The sequence below is a fragment of the Microtus ochrogaster genome, chromosome 15 (genome assembly GCF_000317375.1).
Source record: "Microtus ochrogaster isolate Prairie Vole_2 chromosome 15, MicOch1.0, whole genome shotgun sequence".
Classification (NCBI taxonomy): domain Eukaryota; kingdom Metazoa; phylum Chordata; class Mammalia; order Rodentia; family Cricetidae; genus Microtus; species Microtus ochrogaster.
The window spans coordinates 30249598-30271740 of NC_022017.1; the positions used below are offsets into that span (position 1 = coordinate 30249598).

The 22143-nt window shown below is 55.1% G+C and overlaps 1 protein-coding gene across 1 annotated transcript in view; it reads right to left on the minus strand.

The window, feature by feature from the left end:
* Window positions 1-22143, minus strand: part of Ptp4a3 (protein tyrosine phosphatase type IVA, member 3) — a 33023-nt gene that overhangs the window by 9069 nt on the left and 1811 nt on the right. The gene's annotated exons all lie outside the window — the stretch shown is intronic.

Below are 22143 nucleotides of genomic sequence, written 5' to 3' on the forward strand. Positions count from 1 at the left end.
GCCCTCCGCAGCGGCGCCGGCTCCGGGCGGATGCTGGGCGCCCGCGGCCCAGCTATTTATAGCGCCCGGCGTCACGTGGGGGGCGGTGACCGGCGGGCGACCCGACTCGCAGCGGCTCCCGCACCTGCTGCCTAAAGATAGCGCGCCGGCCGGGCAAACAAAGGCGCGGCCAGCAGAGGAAGAGGAAGGAGGAAGGGTAGGACCACCGCGGATCCGCCTGCCTTCCCCTCTCTGCATCCTGCTAGGCAGATGCAGAAGGGCCACTGGCTTAGAGGACCCCTCCCAGCTCTCCAGCCTAGCATGTATTTACTGAGCAGCTACTGTGTGCCGGGCATCAGTACTCACTTCACCTTAGGAGCCACTTCCCGACCCCACCCCTCCAGCCTACAGTTGAAGAAACTGAGGCACTGAACCTAGGCACACTCCAAAGTCACACAGCAGACAGGAGCAGACTCTACACTGGTTCATCTTCAAGGCAACTGCAGCCTTCCAGGGCACTCCCCAGGCTCCTAGGCTCCACTGCCACCACCGACAGGACAGAGTCCTGGTTTTGTCCTGGGGCATCCCAGGCAGGAACCCTGTACTCTCCAGCACATGAATGGAGACAGATGTCAGTCCACACCTGCCCCCAGCGGCTGCACCGCCCTGGAAGCTTTCTGGAGCAGAATTTGTTGAACTCCTGTTCTCAGAATCCCTAGAGGCCTTGCCTTGCTGGGAACCCAGCTCCAAGCCTGGCTCCCAGACAGAGGCCTGGCCCTTCAATCAGTAGCTGGTGCTAGGGAGAGGAATGGGCCCTGGAAGCCTGGTCCTGGGCCAAGAGAGGCATGCCCCACCCCATACTACCAGAGAGCAGTCACATTAGCCAGCCTGGCCCAGCAGAATCTGCCATCCCCCTCGCTCTTGACTGACCCAGGTAAATAGGGCTGATTGTGTCCAGGTTGAAAGGTCCTCATTCAGCTAGCCCCAGAAAGCCAGGCAGCCATATGAGATCCCCAGAAAATACCATGCTAATAGACCCAGTACACGAACAATATCATCTCAGCTGTCCCACCAGCTCCCAGCCTCACCACAGATCCTGCACCCACCACAAGGCACCAGCATCCAGCAGAGGAATTGAGTAAACCATCCAAGTCAGCCAGCCAGGAAGCTGGACTACGCCTGGGGAATTGCCTACCCACAGAGATCCTGCTGGTCCCCAGCCCAGGTGGCTGGAAGAAAGATGGCACAGATAAGTCACCTCTGGCGGCTCATCAGTTTCCATGTCTGGAAAAGGGTTTGTCAGTGGCAGGCCCAACAATTTCTAAGATTCTGTACCAGCCAGGGCTGCAAACAGGGCCCCAAGTGCTCCCCCCACCACCCCCGCAGCTGGGGCCTCTAGCTAGGCCTGGGGGCACCTGCTACAGCTGGCAGGGCCCCAAGCCTTTCGGAGAAGTCTATATATACCACAGCCAGAGCCTTCTTGGAGTCCTCCCAGAATGCCCATCTCAGGGGCCAAGAGGAGAGACCCTAGCAGGCTCCACCCACACCAGTCCCTAGGAAGCCACCCAAAGCTCTTGCGTCTCTGTGCCCCACTGCTCTAAGGGTGGAAACCCTCACAAAACATTCACCCTAACCCCATGCCACCCCCACCCCCCTTGGCCATGTGCCCAGCCCCAGGGAAGGCATCTCTAATGAGAGGAGGGACCTAGCACTCAACCCCACCCCCACCCCACCTCCCACCCAGCCCTGGCACCAAGAAGCTCCCATTTGTTTATGGAAGGAACAAATGACCCAGCGTTCTAGGCAGAGGTCCAGATGGGGGAATCGTCCAGAACCTATCACAAGACCTCAGCCCTCGAGGTCTGGGGGAACCTTAGAGGAGAGGATACCTATGCCACCTAATGGCAGCTGCATGCCTTCCCAGAGGAAACCACCATGACAGCTGCCCCTTTACCACCTGCTTTGGAGTCAGGGCTTCCCCAACTTAGTCCCTCAAGGGCTACTTGAAACCATGCACGGGACGGGGGGCATGGGAGAGCCTCAAGTGGCAGGTGATCTGTAGGGCAAAGCGGACAGGGAAGGGTCCACAGAACAGCTGACCCAAGGAGATGACACACTCCTGGTGCCTCCACTGATCATCTGCTCTGATGCCCTACGCCGCCTGAGGCCAGTGCTAGCCCCTCTGAGCTAAGGCCAACTCTATAAATGGACTCGCTGCCAGAGAGGGAAGCCACCTTCTAAGGTGGTGCCAGCACCCTGCATGTCATGGAGCCCTTGGGTTGTGACCTGGAAACAGCCGTGAGGAAACAGACCTGGGTTTCCAGTGGGCAGGCACCTGATGTCCCCACCAAGGCTCAGACTGAACAGTGCCCTGTGGGGCATGGTGGCGATCTGCTGACCCAGGCTCCCACTCTCCGTGGGCACCCTCATATTGTCAGGCATTGGCTCTGCCTTTACCACTGCAGACCAGAGGCTGGAACTGTCACCCCTGAGGGCTGGCAGTACCCAAGGGGCCCAGGTAATCATTCGTGAGGTCCACCAGGCACCACAGGTCTCAAAACTTGGGACCTCTGACCCCCAACAATTAACCCTCAGCTCTCTGCTCAGCAGGTAGACTTGCCTCTCAGGAGGTGCCAAAGACACCTGGCTGACAGGGCACTCCTTCCCTTCCACTGTCCTTCACCTCCCAAGAGCTCAGCCCATGTGAGCCACATGCCTTTTGCCTTTTACAGCCCATGACCTCCCCTACACTAAAACAGACCTTGGGTCTCTTTCCCAGAAGCAAGGGGAACTGGGAAGACATTCATTCATTCATTCATTCATTCATTCACTCACTCACTCACTCACTCACTCAATCAGTGTGACAAACAAGCTGAGCATGTCACAGTCACAGGGCTGAGCAGGATGGCGACAAGGAAGATGGGGAGAGGCCAGCTGAGTTGCATCATGGGCAGGCATCATTACTGACTCAGGGTGCCTCAGTTTCCCAGGCTGTCTCTCACTAAGGACGTGTGCTCAGAGCTGAAGGACCCTGGGCCAGCTCACCCCACTGATGTCCCCTGCCCTGGAGAAATGGCTCCTGGCTCTTCTTGCTCCTGTCAGCAGGTTACTCTCCTACAGAGAAACCCCTGGCGGGAACTCTGTGCCTCGGTTTCCTCACCTACAGAGCAGGACGAAGACAGCGACTCAACTCCCTTACCGAGTCACCAGAAATAAGAAAGCTCCAAGTTGTAGCCATTCCCAGAGCACAGCACTGCCTCCGCTCCCACTTCTGTCTACATCCGGTAAGTAGAGGACCACTTGGACATGGACGTCCCCCCAAGGCCACCTACCCTCAACCTTGTCATCTGGTCCCTACCTCACAACATCCAAGCACCGCCAGGAGGCTCAGGGCTCTGCCTAGAGACCCGTCTGCGTCAAAGGACAACAGTCATGGAATCTGCCCCTGCCAATCGAGGGGACTTGAGGGACCCCCCAGGTGTCCTCAGGCCTCCCGACTTTATTAAGGACTCCTCTGCAACATGGAAGGTGTTGGTAACAGACACACATGTCCATTTGAAAGGGCAGCTTGGTGTTTCACGGACAGCACATATTAGCACCAGAGCTCAGAACCTGCCAAGCAAGCCACCACAGCTGTCCTCAAAGTTTGACTTAAATTGCCTGATCAAATGGTAGCTCCCACCTGCCACAGCTCACACGTCGCCCACGACTCCCATAGCCTACAAAACTCACTGGCCTTCTGGGACACGACAGGACGGTATGGGATTCACACCTCCAGGTACCCTATTTTCTCCCCCTGAATGCCTCGGACACTCCCAGAGCCAGGGCCTCGTTCTTCAGCAAGCCACCAATCACCCTCAGTGTCCCAAGCTCCCTGTCACATGTGCACCTACAAAGCACTTCTGGTCTCCAGGCCCCATGGTTGTACTGGGTTATGGGGAAGCAAATGCCATAACAGACTCCCAGAGATCACAGGGATGGAGTCTGCAGAAAGAAGCATGAGATACCAGGCAGGGAGTTACAGCACAGGCAAACACGGGCTGGACAGAGTCACCATAAAAAGAATTGAGAAGGCAGCGTTCAGGCAAACTCGGTTCCCAGGGTAGGGATGCAGAGACCACATCCTCCTACAGCAGCAGGCACCAGGTCTACCGGTATCTCAGTCGGTCCGGTATCTTTCCCCCAATGCACACACAAACCCCACCTGAGATCCAAGACTAAGGATTCCTATTTTACATGTGGCCAGATAGACAGACAAAGAGGAACAGGACTGCCTGCATCCTGCTTGCCTTGTCCTAGCTCAGGCTTCCTTCCTATCTCCCATTGTGTGAATTCCACAGACTCGGAAGCTTCACACCCAGAAGGCCTACTGGGCAACCAACGGAAGTGGCACTCCACTCTAATCTGCCATGCACCTCCAGGCACCCCTCAGAGCTTCTCCAGCCACTCCTTGGAGTCCAGAGACTGTCATTTTGTACACAGCTATGACCAATATGAGAAGTGACTTTTCAGAACTTCATGGGGCCTTCAGTCCCCAAATAATAACAGATGACAAACCAGGCTACCACGTGTTAGCAGTGGAAATTAAGAGTGACATTTGCCACTGGGAGGACCCACAGTCATATGATATAGACAGATCCTATGGCTGACTGGGGGAGGGGGGGAGAGTCTCTGGACCTCACTGGTCCTTCTGTGCTGCAGGCTTAGCCCATGGCTGTGCTTCTCAGGGCTACACCACCACATGGGCTCCTACTGTAGTCCTGACCCACTTTCTGATGGTGTGGCTGGCATGGAAGTAACAAGGGACACAGGGATCAGCCTACAATGAAGCTGTCATACCACAGTGTGAAGGGCCAGGCACCTCACAGTAGGCAGAACTTGAATCCTACAGGAAGAAGATGCCACCCTGGCCACAAGGGTGACACCCTTCCCCACTCGCCCTAAGTGTGATAACACCCTTCCCTCTAGGGTCTGCTCTTCTACCCTGCTGGCCTCCGCCAAGGACCCACCCACGGCAGAGCTAGTAACACTCACCACCCTGGTCCTCAGCTGAGCCTCCACTGGCACCTACTTTTATCTCATCACCACCATACGTGTCAGGGGTGGAGGCAGGGGCCTGATACGGCAGCACCAGGATCCAGTTCAGGGACAGCCCAAACAGGGTAGGGACTTGGGTACAATTGGGTCTGGTACAATTCTCACTACTGAGCAGGGGTGGGGGGAGCAGGCAGTCCTCTGGAGGGCCTGTGATAGCAGAGGCATTGGAGGGTATATGGCAGGTCATCATGGCCCAGTGGGGTGGGCGGTCTACCTGGTGCAGACAAGAAATAGTCTCCGTCCACTCTCTAAGTGAGCAACCTCATGCCCAAACCACTGGCCAGATAACCCCAGTAAGCTGTAGCCTGGGTTTGGCCTTGGGCCCTGTGTCCCATCAGTTCCTCCTGGGGTCCACATTTCCTCTAGTAGGGAGTAGAAGGAGAAAGTGAACCAAGCCTGCACACCCAACCTACCCAGGGCCAGTCCAGGGGCTCATTTATGCTCCGTCCTGCTCAGCACTAACCCCCACTCCTCATTCATTCCCCAGGAAGTGGAAATTCCATAAACAAGGGAGGGGCTATTCCTGCCTCTCAAGGACAGTCTCTTTCCCCTCCCCAACAGGACGCTGTTCCAACCATGGTAATGTAAGGAAAGCTGGACACACACTTAACACACATGGACATGCACACACAGAGAGACATGCTCCATGTGGGGATGTACTACACACCTGCACACACACAGACACATGTACACAAAGGTATATACACACATGCCTCTCCACACAGAGATGTGCACACTCCAAGACGCACACACAAGACATGCACAATCATATTTCTGGGAAAAAGGGTGATAATCAACCAGATGTCTGTGCCAGGAAAGTAAACCCAGTATCCTGCAGTAGCGGGACCCACCAGCGTCTCCAGGGCTGTGCAGAACCTACTAAGTTTTCCTATCCTCAGCCAACAGCCCCTCTTCCACTCTGCCTGCCCCCACGTGGCCAGGAGCGTCACACCGAGATGTAATGTCACCCTTACTGCAGTCCAGGTCCACTGGTAGAGCCCACTGAAGGCCTGGAGCCCTCCCTCCCTGGGGCAGCCTGGCTCCGTTCTTCAGGGAACACTGGACTCAGGTTTCCATTGTGCCATCTATATACGTAGCCTCCCAGTCCACGCACACATGAGGATTACCTGCATTCACGCTTGTGACAGGCAAGTGGGAACCGAACCCAGTTCTGTAGCCCTGGAACCCCAACAATGCCCTATGTGGAAAGCCCAGGGCTCCTTCAATGGGACACTGGCTGCCATAGCCCATGATTCTGGGATACCAGATGCTGAGACAGGAATTCTGCCAGTCCAGGATCCCAGTGGGAGAAGACAGGTTTGAAAGCCCACCGCGGCCTCAGCATAAGACTTTATAGTCTTGGCATTTCCCTCCTAGGAATCATCCAGGCTGGTGCCAACTACTGGCATAGTGCCACCCAAGCTACAAGGCCTCCAAAGTCTAGTACCGATGAGTGGGCACAGCATCACAGAGGGAACAGACTTTCTTGGACTAACTTGGTGCTAACAGCCCCTGAGGGAGGGTCCCCACTCTCACAAAAAGTCCCCACCAGAAGCACAAGGAACAGTCCAGTGGATTTCTTTTGTTTTAATATTTTCAATGTTTATTTTTATTTTATGTGCATTGGTGTTTTGCCTAAATATATGTCTGTGTGAGGGTATCAGATCCCCTGGAACTGGAGTTACAAGCAGGTATGAGCTGCCATGTGGGTGCTGGGAATTGAACCCAGGTCCTCTGGAAGAGCAACCAATGCTCTTAATTGCTGAGCCATCTCTCCAGCCCAAGTCCAGTGATTTCAATAGGTACAACCCCTAGGAGAAAACAAGAGCTGAATGGGTCCCTGGCCCAAGGATACCCTTTTTTAGTCTTATTGGCTACCAGGTAAGTCCCACCTATTGACTCAGAGGTGCCAAGTAGTCACGGAGACCCACACTAAGTGTCCAACATAGCCCCGCCTGATGCCTACCAGGCACTGAGACCTCCTGCAGAGCCAGGATGCCTGTGGAATCGGGCCACTTCCAACCTGTGCTTTGAAGAGTTGTCACAGTGATGAAAGGCACATGAGACAAGAATGTGTGAGGGGCACCAATGCTGCAGAAGTTACTTGCCTGCAAGGTGCCAAGCCACAGGCCACAGTTCCTCTCCACAAGGAACAAGCTACAACTCCTTCTTGGGACTCTCCTCCAGGAGTCAAAAATCCCAGGACCATCAGAAGACAGCTGGCCATGTGGCCCTTCCCTCATGGCCGACCCCAACCCTGAAAACAGCTTCTATAACCTGTTCAAGCATGCCCACAGACAGATGGAGAATTTTGCTCTTGGGTGGGGATCCAATCTCCACCCCACCTCCTCCAGTCACCTGGGAAGTGGGAACCTAAGCTAGCCTGTCCTTCTAAAGCAGGACCAATCAGGAGGCTACGCAAGAAGCTGTGGTTCCCCCAGGATGTCAGGATGAAGTTCACATGCAGGAAGCATCTCAGAAGTCTCTGACAGGCAACAAATACGTATACCCAAGCCACAGAGGAAGAGACTGGCCCAGTGGGGGAACTCAAGTATCTGAGTGGTTCATAGTTCAGAGGATTAACCAACCAGTGACCAGCTCAGAAGCCATATCCACCTTATGCTGGCTCCTCTCTGGGCCCACTATCCAGACCCATGAGTTGAAAGAACCACAAAGCCTCTCTGTGTGGTAGTCATACACCACACCAAATCTCAGAAGAGGCCCAGAAGGTGCTCATCACCACATTTTCTGAATGAGGAAACTGAGGCACACACAGAGCCAGCCCAGCATATCACTTCCTATGTGTTTTCTCCTTACAGTGGCCAAATCCACTAAGGCATGGCAGGCTCAGACAGTCCATCCATCACCCACAGTCTGCTACATGCGATTCCTCCCCAGTCCCACCCAGAGCTCAGGGCTCAGGGTCAGACGGGCACTGGGGGGGGGGGAGGGGGTTGAAGATCACGTCGGGAGTCAGGGCTACATGCCAAGGCCCTGGGATGCACGTCAGAGGAGCCCAAGGAGCCGCGGGAAAGAGCTCTGACCTGGCCTCAAGAGGCCATGTCCAAAATAGCTGGCCTTCACGGTGAGCCGACTTGGCCTGGCGCACGTAGGCCTCTGGGCTCCATCATTGCCAGGCTGGCCACAGAGGTCACAGCTATTTCTGGGCTAGCCTGGTGGTAAGAGACATGGTTCCGACACCCCAAAAGGGTTAGTGTGCGAGGGACAGCAGAGGCCCAGCTAAACGAGAGCCCCAGGACACAGGTGGAAGACCTGGTCACCACAGATCCTTGACGTGCAAAGAGAGTGTTGGGGGCCTCACTCCCTCAGGCTGCCCTGTCCACAAGACCTTGGAACATCAGTTTATTGGTCTCCCATCCACCCACTGGCTTCACAGGCCACCACAGAAGTCAAGCCTATGCCAGGCACATGGGCGTCAAAGCAGCAGGCCTCCTCCCTGAGACAATGATGTGACCACATCAATGGGCTGCTGCTGGCTGTCCCCAGCTGCTGTGAATCTGAGTTCACAGCAGGAGATTGGTGCCACTAGGCACATGCATTACCCAACACAAGCACACGGCAGCCCCACTCCTGGAGGCCACACTGGCAGAGCCAGTGCTGGCCCAAGCGTACAGCCTCTGCTGAGCCCTACCTACCTATCCCCAAATCATTTCCCTCTCTTTAGCCTGGCCAGCCCCTGTGTCATCATATGACACTTGGAGAAATTGAGGCAACTCAGAAAGACTTGGCTTATCCTTTAGCCCCAACTTAAAGCTTTAGTTCCCTGGGGTTGCAGACAGGGGACTTACTCTGCCAGCTGCCACACAGCCTTGCCTAGCCTCTGACGTCTGGCTGCGGAACCTACTCCTCACAGAGAATCACTAGCTTGGATCTCCGGTTGGCTCCCTGCTACCTATCTCGAGTATGAGCTGTGTGACATTGAGTGGCACCCTCTACCTTTCTGTGTTCTGTCTGCTCATCTGTGAGATGGATGCTCTAGAAGCCTGGTTCTGATGGAGATGCCTTCAGTGTCCAGGATCTAACAGACCTCCTCCCCACTTTCCGAGAGCCCTGAGAGCTGAATCCCTGGACCTGACTCTAGGGCAGGTCCCCACTAGGGCTGAGGACCCATACTCAGGTTGGTATGCTTCCTGGGTTCTTCAGGAAACAGTCTAAGCAACTTTCTTCCTGCAGGACCCCTAAGAAACCTCATTCCGGACATGGACACCTCAGGGGAGAGACAGCCAACAGGCTTTCCAGCGTGTGTCTGACACCAATTTAAGTACGGTGAAATGATCTAGACGCCCAATGCAGCAACATCAGACTAGGTCACTCTAGGCCCCGCCCTTGATACCCAGCAAGAAGGCACTAGCCATGGCTCGCTGCTGCCCATGCCACTGCCTGGTCACCTTGCCCAAGCCAATAGGACCAACTTCCCACATGCATAGAAGGAGTAGGTCATTCAGCAAGTCCTGGGAGGTGGGCATGAACACTGAACATACCGGACCCAGACCGCCTATATGACCTACATAAACACCTTCCCAGCTCCTGGATTGAAGGGAAATTCCACCCGGCATCTGGGGACCAAGTTCAGGCTGGGCTTGCTGGGACGGACCTCAGGACGCTTGGTGAAACACCCACATCCTGGGCTGCCCTCCTTCCTATGGGTCCCAGCAGGAGTGGGTCAGAGGCACCAACACCAAGTTTGAGGCAGATAGGGAGTTATGCACCGTAGAGGCTCCCAACCCAGGATCATAAAGCAGGAAGGACCTGGTGCCCCGATAATAATTCTCAGGGTAAGCTGGGACTTTTGCTCCCAGCCCAGGGCCATAGAGCAGGACCTGGTGTCCTAATAATGGCTCTCTGGCTAAGTTGGGACTTTTGCTCCCGGCCCAGGATCATAGAACAGGAAGGACCTGGTGCCCCGGTAATGGCTCTCAGGGTAAGCTGAGACTTTTGCTCCCGGCTCAGAATCACAGAGCAAGAAGGGCCTAGTGCCCCAGTAATGGCTCTCAGGGTAAACTGGGACTTCTGCTCTATTTGGCATCACTGTGGCTGAGCCACTCACATGTCAGCCAGACTCTGCCGAGGCTCCCAGGGATCCACGGCAAAGCCAGGATCTTTGACTTGTAGAGGCAACACTGTTGACATCTTGGGGACCAGGAGCTAGGGACACGAGCCCTAGCTGCTCTTGTCATGGCTAGACTCTGGGGACCCACAGGGTAGACATACAGAAGCAAGTACCTGAACTGATCACAATGACAAAGAACAGGTCCCCCTCATGGTTCCAGACACTCCACTGTGTTCATTTCAAGGTCCTCAGGCAGAAGGACAGCAGCACCCCAGTTCCTAGCACCAAACCTTAGTTATCTGAGTCCTATCACAACCACTAGGCAAAGCCAAAGACATCTCAGTCCTTTCCCAAACCCCTGAACATGAGCCCCTAGGCGAGGCTGTTTTCAATGCCTCCTTTCCCATAAAATCCAATAACATAGAATTCACCACCATATTTTACTACTTTTGTTTGTCTGTCTGAGGCAAGTCTTGCTAGCACAGGCTGTCCTGCAGCTCCCTAGCTGAGGCTGGCCTTGAATTCTTCCTTCCTCCAGCTCACAAGTGCTGGGATTCCAGGCGTGTACCACCACACCTGACACATGCTGACCATGTGGATAGCCTCCCTCTGGGTCCGGTATGCCAGGCACAGTGATGCTCATCTGTGACCTCAGCAGTTGGGAAGCCGAGGCAAGAGGATTCTCATGAGTATGAGGCAAATCTGGGCTACATAGTAAGTTTCAAATCAATCCAATCTAAGATGCTGTCCAAGATAGCAAGATGCTATCGATGATGATGGTGGTGGTGGTGGTGGTGGTGGTGGCGGCGGCGGCGGCGGCGGCGGCGGCCTGGAAGATGGTTCAAACAGGAATGTGCTTGCCATACAAGCATGAAGATCCGAGTTCAATCTCCAGCATCCAGTGAGAAGAGCAGCGGCATGTGTTTGGTTCCCTAGCTAGCACATGGAAGACAGGGACAGACAGATCCTGGGGTCACTGGTCAACCAGCCTAGCCTAATTGATGAGCTCCAAGCCAGGGAGAGACCCTGCCTCAGAAAACAAGGTGCATGACTCCTGAAAGACTCACTACACTCAAGGCTGATCGCTCTGGCCTACACATATACCATACACGCACACACACAGGCACAAGGTGCATACCTACACACATACAATACAATACGAAAGTGTTCCGTGCCATGGTTGTTAGTTCACAGTGTTAGGCCATCATTACCATTTCCCCAATTCCAGAACACCTTCATCACGACAGAAACTCTGCAACCAAGTATGGTGGACACACCTGTAATGCCAGCACTCAGGGAGCCAGCGAGATGGCTCAGCAGACAAAGATGCTTGCTACAAAACCTGATGACCTGAGTTCAATCCCTAGGATCCATGGTAGAAGGGGGAAAACAACTCCTGCAAGTTTTAATCAATAAATTGGCCAATTAGTCCATCGATGATTGAGTAAATAGATTTAACTAAAAATTGAAGGGGAATTTTGCTTTTAATCCTAGCACTCATGCAGGTGAGGCTGGAGAACTGTTGCCAGTCTAAGGTACACAGCAAGACTTTAAAAACTTGGGTTGGGGCTGTAGCTCAGAGGCAAAGCACTGGTAGAGAATGTGTGAGGCTCTGGGTACCACTGTGCAGCACAGAGAGCAGCCACAAGCGCTCATTCACCTCTTCCCCAGGCCTCCATCTGTGGGTCCCTGTCCTGGGCTTCTCAGTAGAAAAGGATCTCCCATGAAACCACTGTGCTATCTTTTCTTCCGAGGTCTCTCGTCTACCATGCCAAATCTTCACTCGTTCCATTAGCTGCATAACAGTCCACTGTAGGAACACACCATATTTATCTAGTCCTCAGTTGAAGAACACTTCGATCATTTTGAACCCAAAGCAGGGACAGTGCCGAACATCGCAGAGGTAGGGGAGGTGGAGCATGCCTCCATGTGTTCTATGAGATGCTGGGGTCCAGGAGCCCTGGGACAGACACACTGGGAGGGACCACGAAGCCTAGGACTAAGTCTGAGCAGGGAAGTGGGTCATGGTAATAGGGGCAAGATGACAGAAACCAGCCCATACCTAGGGGGCACCTGGTCAGCCCCTTTTCTAGGTCCGGTGGAATTGTGGCAGCATGCAAGGGAAGGTGCGGACTGCTGCCATAAAGAGGCACAAGGTAAACTAAGGGGAGGAGAGGTAGGAGCTCTGGTTGGCCACTGAGCAATGGGGACCTCAGGAGAGTCCAGCTCTCTCCCCTGAGGACAGGAAATGTTTGTCTACACATGGAAAAGCTGCAACACACGTGGACAAGTAAAGCAAACCCCAGGGCCGGTTAATGAGCTCATTTGGACAGAACCAGAAGCAGACAGTGCTGGTTCCTGGTGGAGTTTGGCAGCTGCCTGTCTCCGGCTGAAGGACCCTGAACACTGGATTACGAGGGAACAGAGGAGACTTGGCCAGTCACCACCACATGTGCCAGTCACTGTCTGCTCACATAGGCCTTCATGGAGTCTACCCAACTGTGTAGTGGGGTAGGCATCCCCAGGATCAGGTCACTGTGGGACTGTTAAATACACTCCAACAAGACAATGAGAGACAGGCCATCCAAGGGTGGGTGTCCATGGGGGGACCCAGAAGGAGCAAAGGCAGCAATCTTCGGCCACTGTGAGATAAAAGAGTCAGCTTTGGCCAGCACTCGGCTCTCAGAGACACCTTGGGCACCAACAGTCCTATGGTCTTCATCCAGGACGGTCCCAGAGTCCAGCACAAGATAACGCCACAGCTCCAGACAGAGGATAGCTGGGAAGGGGGACAGGTGAGATGCGAAGTCAACCGCCCGAGGGCCAGGCCTCTGGAGGCAGGACAAACTGAAGTCTGGCAGCTCCCTCTGGGTATCCTAGGTCTTCCATCTTCTCGGGCACACTGCAATCAGACCCTGACCTCCTCTGCTTAGTTCTCCAGTTGCCCTCACAGCCCGGAAGGAAGGCCCCAGAACCTGCGGCTATCCTCTGGCCTTGGCCTTCCTCCCATCATGCAGCTCACCTCCTTTGCACCTGCCTCCCCAGCTGGGTCTGCAAACTGCCAAGCACGGTGCGGCCTCTGGGCCTTTGCACTGACCTTACTGCTCATGGTCCTCTCTGCTTCTCCTCAGCACTGAACCTCAGGTCTGGGGACTCTTGGGCTAACATCCATCCATCACCATTGGCTGACCTGTGATCACCGCTGTTGCCTGTCACTCGGTCTCCCCACTGAGCAAGAGCCCCACTGAGGTGCTGTGCTTGTCTTCCTGATTGTGAGCATCGCACCCAGTAGGTGTTCACTAGATATACAAGTGCAGGAAGTGCCCAGTGAGATCTGGGAAGGACGGGGATTACTACCGGGTACACCAGGCCTGGCCAGGACCTTGTGGCGAGTGAAGTAGAAAAGGGACGCAGGCAGGCTTGTCCCTTTCCACCAAACCTCCCAACCCCAGAGCCCAAAACAAAGATAGGGACAACCTAAAGTCACCACTCAGGATCCCTAGAGAGGGAAGGCTCCAACCCCAGGATGCCCTCACCAAGACTACCCATGGTCCCATCAGAAGACAGCACATGTCAATAAAGAACCAGAATCACCTATGTACGGAAACACAAAGCAAGGAAGCTGAGTATACAGGACCAAGCGAGCCAAGGTAAGAATGCAGCTGGTGGAACCAGGGTGCCAACACAAGACTACGCCATCAGACTTGGGCAGCAACAGGGACCATACAGGTTCCCCAGGCACTCCCATTCCCTAACTGCTGGGGGCCTGTTCTTCCACACAGCTGTGCTAGCCCCTAAATCTTAGACAAGGAGGTCCCTGGTATTTTCTGTGAGTGCCCAGTGACTCTTCAGCAGTCTCTAGTTAGTGCTCGGTGGGGGCTAGCACTGGTGGGGAGCAAGCATTAACCAGTACTTCTAAACACAGTGTTTCCTACATGACAAAGGGCCGGTGAAGGGCATGGGGCAGGCAGACTTCTTATGCATCTCCATCCTGGATGCCTCCCTCTGGAGGCCCACCAGGGTCCCTAAGGATGCAGCCTCACCCTGGCAAAGACCTCCTGAGCGATGTCTCTGGACCCTTTAGGAAGCACACTGGTCACGGATCTGCTGAGATGCTGTGAAGAAACAGGAAGCACACATCCTCTGCAGACCTCCCTGGCCGGTACAGCCTGCTGTACTCCACTGCTGTCCCCTGAACCTTTGAGGACAAGGACCCATCCGTCTACTGCCGTGTTCCTAAGGATTGCATGGTATATCCTGCGGATTTTCTGAGTGTTGCCTTCTAGCCTTGCACACATGCCTAGGACCCCACACCAACCTAACTCTGTTCACCCCAATGCCCACTTCTTGGCAGTCCAATGGAGAAGTGGAGGGAAGATCCCCTAAGCTGTGGTATCAGTGGGGTATACCAGGAAAGCATCGTAGTTAGGTTGGCTCCGTCCCAGTTAGGCTGGCACTAGGTGGGGTTAGCCTTACCCTGGGCTCCAGACTCCCAGCCCAGAGGCTAACATCTCTTCTACTGTGCCCGATGCCCATGTTTCTTGGCCACGCTTGGGGTTGGCTGTGGTTTAAACACTCCCGCCCATTCTGCTGGGACTTCCAGTCCATCTCAGATTCACTCAGTATCTCGTGGGAAGGCAAGATTAATGGGCTGAGCCAGCATTGACCCCACTCTGTCCCTCTGGCCTCGCGGAGACAGACGATCCTTTTCCAGTCTTGCCACAGTCTCTGAGGTGGGGTACTCTCAGCCCAGCCAGGGTTGAGTGAGGTTGGATCACAGGATGGGGTGTCCCCAGTGTACACAGTAGATGCTTTGAACCTGCCAGTGGCCCTCCTGGGACAGTCAATGGCCACTACTGTGCCCAGGGACAGCTTCTGTTCCCACCCAGACTGGCCCAGTCTCCCTCCAAGTTCTCATGTTCACTTCCTTCAGCACAGGACAGAGTTCTCGGAGGGTACTTGTCTGGGAAATCCCAGCACATCTAGGTCTTTGGATAGGGTCTTAAGCCACAGCTTCCCCAACTGGGAAGGGAGGATGGGGAAGGGGAGAAACTGAGGATGAGGAGGCTGTACCTTGACCTCCCCATAGCTGGCTGGGGCAGGGATGTGTGACTCCAGGGCCCACCCAACTCCCCAGGGCAAGAGGGAAGCCAGGACAGGCACAAGACTGCCAAGAACCCAGGCCACAGGTCCCACAGGGTTCAAGGTCCCTCCTGGGGCAGGGCAGGCCTAGCTGGCAGTGTCCGTGGGAACCGTCCCCAGGCCCTGTCAGTCACACTGAGGCCAGCTACTAGACAGTGGAGCTGTCACAAATGCCAGGGCATCTGTACAGGCATGGCCTGTGAGGCAGAAGCTCAGGCCCCTAGGCCTAACCAGCCAGGCGAATGACCAGACAGGAGTTCTGGGAAGATTGAGAAAGGGGCAAAGAAGGATCTGCAGGGCCCAAACCACAAGGACCGGTGCCATTTGTGCCTCCAGATCTGTCTGCTTCCCTCTCCTCTACCCCCAGGCCAGTGTCTGAGAAGTCAGCTTTTCACTCCCAGGGGCCCCTTCCCTCCCAAGGCCACATCCTCTTCCAGTAAGATCTCTTCAGTGTCTAAACCACTCCTCCCCCACACAGCCTCCACCTGGTGGTCTAGACACAGTAAAGAGGTCCCCACCAGTTCTCAAGACCCCACGCACAGCACAGACCACCCCGGGCTAGAGTCCAAGGACCTTTCGCCTGTATCCTGTTAAGTCTCAGGAGCAGAGGCTACTGGGCCTCCTCTGGGTGGGGGAGGGGTGTGTGAGGAGGGGACGGATAGACAGATTGCCCCTGGATGACTGGCTCAACCCCACTCCCGCCCAAACACCCAGCTCCCAGCCCTGCCTAGCTCAGTTCTCCTGGCTCCCTGCCCGCCTCGCTCTACCAGGGGACTCCATAACACAGACCCTAAGCCACTGGCTGTCCTCACAGGCCTGCAGGGGCCCCTGGGGACAGCCCTTCCGGTGACTTCCTGCCAGGGAGTCTGGGGGAGGGTAAATAAGCCCTCCAGATGGCTTCCTGCACTGGGTAGTCGTGGGAACTGCGGCTAGTGGGAGGAGACAGAGGCAGGGAAGCCAGGAGGCCTGCCTCGCTTCAGCAGAGGCCACGCAGTGTCCCCAAACAGAGGCTTCACACCTACTGACAGGGAAGGAAACTGAGGGCCTGAGAGTCAAATGACAGCAGAGACCAGCAGCAGGATCTCCTGTGAGCTAATCACATCCTCCATCACTGAAAGAACCGGAGCCACAGCTGTGCTGGGCTCCTCCCACACGCACCTGGAGGCTCCCCTCTCTGGCTCCGCATAAACAAAGAGCCCGAGAGCTAGGTCAGACCACTCACTCTGCAAGGGTATACCAACAATGTGCCTTCCACCTTCCGCTTTGCACAACCACTTCCCAACTGTGCCACCTGCAGGAAGCCAGCCCCAGACGGCGGCTTCCCACCTCAGAAAACTGGCTGGGGTGGAGCGGAGTGGTAAGAGTAGCCACTCCCAGGTTACCTTGAGGACAAAAGAGGTACCCCCCGAACTAGTATCCACCACCAACCCAAAAGAGCTTAGCAAAGACCTGTCCAGGTAATGTGGGCTGCACCCCACTGGCCCCTTCCTCCACACCATGACACCACCACTGCCCAGAAGCCCACCTGACTACCTAGCAACAGGGTGTGGGGGGAGTACCCATCCTGCCACAAAACCTCTAGGTCATAGAGCCATATGTATCAGGAAGGTTATTGCTACCCCCTGTAATCCTGCTCAGTTTGTGTGGGTCCCTCTAGGACAGGGCTACCCCTCTCTACTTTTCTATGAAAAATGCAGCTTCAGAGAGACCCAGGGAGGCAGAGCAAGGCCAAGGCCTGTAGCCTCATCCTCCGTACAGCAGTCAGGACAGTAGCAACGGTGTAATGTGGGCTCAGGGCCAGCAGATGGGACTAAAAGACTCACACAGTGCCCAAACGCACGTCCCTAAGCTATCCAGAATGTTCGTTATAAATGGGGAGGGGGGAGGGGAAGCAGGCAGTAAACAACAATCCTTCTAGACCCAGGGACCAGAGGCCCACGGTCAAGGCCATGGGAAAGTCCAAGCACGATGCTGGCATCCTGTTCCTGTAGGGCTGAGCATTCAAGGAAGCTCTTCCCTAGGCTGTTTACAACAAACGTGCCCAAATCTACAACCTGACCCATGAATGGGGTTTAACCATTGCTCTCCTGTGTGTGAGCTCTGGAACCATTGTAGGTCTACACCAGCCCCAAGAGCATCACCTGACAGAAAGGGAAATCAAAGCACCAACAGACAGCACTTCCACAGGTCACAGACCTGAGAGAGAGAGAGAGAGAGAGAGAGAGAGAGAGAGAGAGAGAGAGAGAGAGAGAGAGAGAGAGAGAGAGAGAGAGCGCAAGCGCGTGCCTGCCTGATAACATCCAGTTCAGTGGAGCAGCCCAGCACAGGTAGCCAGGAAAGAGCCACCCAGGACAGCTCTGTACTGACATGCCACCATGAATCTACTATGGGGCCTGTGCTCCACTCCAAGCTCCTATCTGCAAGTCTGAAAACTGAAGCCAGGAAGGGCAGGGCAGGCCAAGATCCATCCAAGGTCAGTATATTCAGAGCCCTGCCTATGTTCCCCAAGGCCAGTGGAGGGGGCAGGGATATCACTGGGGAGGGACAACCGGGAGTCCTGGGCACCCCTAAGCTCTGCGCAGCAATTCCCAGCACATGTTAGGCCTCTGGGCAGCCAGCCAGAGGGAAACTGACCCTGGAGGAGGGGCCGCAGCGCTGCCCTGACCGGGAGATTAGAGGGAACTGCTTGCCTTGGCAGAGTTTCAGGGCCAGTGGGCATTGTCAGAGAGAGCTTCCAGAAAGTAGAAGCATCCTCTCTGGGGCACAGGCAGCGGGGACCAGCAAGGGACACTGGGAGCCACTGTAGAAGCCATGATGGATGGGGCAGGAGGGCTTGATCCCGGGTGGGACAGGGGATCCTCCAAACACAGCTGAACTTCTTCCGGGAATCCTGAGTCACATGAAGGCTCAGGCAGAGAGCAGTGGGAGCCCTGGTTCCATGGGAAGGGGACAGGACAGGCAGGCAGGCCGCAGTAGGCCCACCTCCTCTTCTGGGCCAGCCCTGGCTTTGAGTGTGTCTGGTAAACCCGGGGCCTTGGGAACGGACTTCCATAGGATTCCACAGATCCCAGGAGGAGAAAGAGATAAGAGAAACTGGGGAAAGAAGGTTCAAAAGACACTACAGAGGGGAAACTGAGGCCTAACAGGAGCCTTCTAGCTAAGTGGTCATCTGTCACGTCACTCAGAACCAAAGACGAGACTGGGGCAGCCTGGTCAGCTAGACCTATAGTACCCTGGCCCTGAGTTCTCTTTGGTTTGTTGTTGTTGCTGTTGTTGTTGGGGGATGGGGGATTTCTAGGCAGGGTTTCTCTGTATCTTTGGAGCCTGTCCCGGAACTCACTCTGTAGACCAGTCTGGCCTTGAACTCAGAGATCCGCCTGCCTCTGCCTCCTAAGGATTGGTATTAAAGGCGTGCACCACTGCCTGGCCTGACCCCGATTTCCTAAGTCCTCAAGTCATTTAAAGCCTCCTCCAGATGCCTCACTCCCAGGGGCCTACAGAAATCCACTGGCCACAGGTCGGGCTCCAGCCCACCAGCGCTGCCCTAGAGTGCTCTGCCGCTCTCTCTTGCTGTCCACCGCTGATTCGAAGGAGAAATTGAGGGACGGAAACACAGTCCTCTGAGGTCAAGGGAAGCCAATCTTCCACCTGACACCACCTGTGGAAGGATGTTAGGCCCCTGGGAATACATACCTCAAACCGTTCGATCAATCAGGGATGTGTCCGATACACAGCCAGTCATGGGTCTGGTCCAGCCATGGGCAAAAAACAGGGGGATCCTCACCGGAAGGTCACCCACTAGGGAACCTGGACCCTAATCCTACCTTGATCCTGATCACTGGCCCATTCAGTCCCTTGTACCTACTAGGGACCGGTAACCTCTGCCTGTGCCTCAGCCTGGCCCTGTCCAGGGGCTCCAGTCCGGCACGTCCACGCAGGCCTCTCCTTCCCTCCCTAGTTCGCACGGGCTACACAGGCCCCGGAAAAGCAAGCAGCAAAGGTGGAACTGAGCAGAGTTAGGATAAAGGGCAGGGCAGCAGGAGGGGCCATGTCTAACTCAGGGCTGATTTCTGGAATATATTCTCCTAGACTCCTTCTGGCCCCAGTGCCAGAGGATAGCAATGCCTTGCCGTAGTGGCCCAAAGGTCACTTCCTTTAGAAGGGCAAACAGCAGTCTGGAGAGACTGGGTGAGTTACCCCACTGTGGTGCCCAGACCTGGAGGTAGGATCCCCCTTTTGAAACACCCCGAGCCTCACATCACCCATACCAACACCCCCACCCCAGTTCTATCCCCCCAGTGATCCAGGTCATGGGACCCAAAAGTCATCACTACTAGGAGCCATTTAACCTCAGGATGTGACAGTCTTGCTGAGCCTCACCTCAGGTTCTACAGCAGGTGAAGGATGGGTCCTATTGTGGCAGACATGGCCCAGGACAGTATCATAACACCCGTAGGCCTTCCATACACTCTGGCTAACATAACCCCAGAACCTGTTCCCCACTGCTTTGTAAAACAGGCTTTCATTCCTGCCTCCCCAGATGACAGTGGCCCAAGACACTAATGCTGGCCCTGAGGTAGGGGGACGATGGCGGGAATGTACACAATGGCTCACTAGGGTGGGAAAGGCAGAGATCAGAGGCAACCCACTGCTGGGCACCAGCCTCAGCCAGCAAACTCCTGTCTCCCTAGCTGTGTCCAGTAGATCCTCAGTAGTCTCAAAACAAGGGTCAGGCCCCTGGCTCAGCCCATCAGCCAAACAGTGGCTATAACATGTGACTGAAGAGATATTGAAGTCATGTCCAAACTGGTCCAGCCCAGTTAGGGTCACCTGCCCCATCACCTCTGACTCAACCCTGCAAGTGTGACCTTTACTCTCCACATAGGTACACCAGCACATCACAGATAGCCACACTGTGGGCACTCACACTCTTTATGGACAAGGAGAACCAAGATGCCTGCTGGGAGTTCAACTGTACACACCCAGTAACCTTGGAGCTGCCTGTTCCTGAGGTCCCCAATCAGACCATGAGAACCCATGGCCTTCCACTAACCTATCCCCAGAAAGCACACAGTACCACAGCGATGGGCCTGGGCTCTAGCCCTAAACGGCAACATCCAAAGCCCTGCTCAACCAGCAGGGTGCCCCAGGCACATCCCTATACCTCTAGGTCCTACAGAGCTGTAAGACAGAATAATAACCCCCTAACCTGGGTGAAGGCATGGGGAAAGATGTCCAAAGGGCCTTGTGGTCACCACCAATGACACCAGACACTACTAAAGAGTCCCCTCCTGTACTGGCACCTTCCCCAGCACCTGGCCATGCAGTGATCGAAACCTGAGCTTCCACACCGGGCTAGTGGGCTTGCTCTGGGCAGGGCAGAAGGGATCTACTGCAGCCGAGCCAGGGTGGTGTGTGGTCTGCAGTAAAGACCACACAGCTTCATTCCAACTCCTCCGGCAGACTCCACATCTGGGGCAGGCATCTGTGAGGCACCAGGGCCTCTTGTGGAAGGGAGGCAGGCAGGTGGGCACCAGGGGGCCCATGTGCTCTGAACTTCAGGGAAGGGTGGAGCTTTCCAGAGAAGGTGACTGTGTACACACTGTCACCCCAGGGTCCCTTTCAAGGGTTCTGTGGAAAAAGACCTGAGAACTAATGCTCCCAGGTTGAGAGTTCCGTGCCGCATGAACGCCAGGTGGCCAACAGACGCTCCTGAGTCTCAGTTCCGTCATTACAGTGACAGCAGAGACCCCTCCAGGCCACCATCTTCACGAGGCTAGCAGCCTGTTCCTTGTCTGAACTATCCCTGGCCTAACAGCCTTGACCCAGCTGAAAATGACTATGGTGAGGTTTTGGTGTGCCGGCCTGAGGCACCCCTTGATAGGCGACACACAACCTCGACCAGGTGAACGCCTCTGGAGCCTTCAGAACCCCACAGCCCCGTTCTCTCCCTCAGACCCTCATCTATGCTTCATTATCCTGTTCACTGTGATATAACAGCTTGGGGCTGAACTTTTGGTGGCCCCAGGACCATCAGGAGTCCCCTCTATGTCCCCCCACTACAGGGCCAATTGGAGGATATAGGGGAGGCTTTTTACATGTACACTGCCAACCTAATTCCAGCCCAGTCCACTGCACTCCAGATCTGTAGAGAATCCACTGGTACCACACCACGCCCCAGCCCTCTCCCGAATACAAGACCTCCTCTTGATCCCAGAGGAAGTGCTGGGTGGCCCTTATTGACTGAGCCTTATACCCATCTTCCCAGCACGTATCTATTGCCGCCCCAATCTTACAGGAGCCAAAACTTCAAGACTAGATTGGTCAGAAACTAGGAAGCCAAGCCAGGCAGTGGTGGGGCACTCCTTTAATCCCAGCACTAGGGAGACAGAGGCAGGCAGATTTCTGTGAGCTCAAGGTCAGCCTGATCTACAGAGTGAGTTCCAGGACAGCCAGGGCTATACAAAGAAACCTTGTCTTGAAGAGAAGAAAAGAAAGAAAGAAATGAGGAAGCCAGTTTTGGGCTAGGCCCAGCCTCACATAGCTACACACAGATAGATAGATGGTAAAGGGAATATACAGGGACCAAAGGAGCAGGACAGTAGCGGTGGCCAGGGTGGAGTGTGTGGGCTTCTTGTAGGAGGCACCCTCAAAAGGAACAGGGTGAGAGGGCAGCCCAGACAAAGGGTCCAGCACGGGCTGCCATAGCACATATCCCATCATAGGTATCAGGGTCCAGCACAGGCTGCCATAGCACATATCCCATCATAGGTATCAGGGTCCAGCACGGGCTGCCATAGCACACAATCCCATCACAGCCATCAGGGTCCAGCACGGGCTACCACAGCGCACAA